Source organism: Hipposideros armiger, unplaced genomic scaffold (assembly GCF_001890085.2).
Source record: "Hipposideros armiger isolate ML-2016 unplaced genomic scaffold, ASM189008v1 scaffold_381, whole genome shotgun sequence".
Lineage (NCBI taxonomy): Eukaryota > Metazoa > Chordata > Mammalia > Chiroptera > Hipposideridae > Hipposideros > Hipposideros armiger.
Genome location: NW_017731731.1, coordinates 1,971,672 through 1,972,181, shown reverse-complemented (window position 1 = coordinate 1,972,181; position 510 = coordinate 1,971,672).

Here is a 510-nt window from a genome sequence, read left to right as displayed (position 1 = left end):
GCCCAAGATGCCCAATATATTCAAAAGATGTTTGTTTTCACACAAATACTTATAGATAGGATACATTTTTTATCATGGACAAACCAAAGGCCCTTCAAGGTCATTGTCTCCATCAGGGGGTCAGGGGAGGGAAGGGTGGAAGGAAGCAGGCACTTAATAGTTTGTAATGAATGGACATGTGAACAGCGCGCTATAATATTTAATAATTGTTTTTGTTCTTGGGGAATCCAGATAAGGATATCATTCTCCTTTATTTCATCTCACTACAATATAGTTGATTCTGAACATCAAGATGACTAATCCTCTTTGTCCACCTGCACACAACAATTTCAACTCTGGCAAAATAAGTCACTTCAACATTATTTAAGTTGTCAGTGATATTTCTACATCAAAATCACTGTAAGGTCTAACTTATTTTGTTAACTACCTTAGGTGGGATAGGAGAGACTGACAATGATGGACTTCCATACATTTGAGGACTGCGGGTAGACCACATTCTAAATATCCACA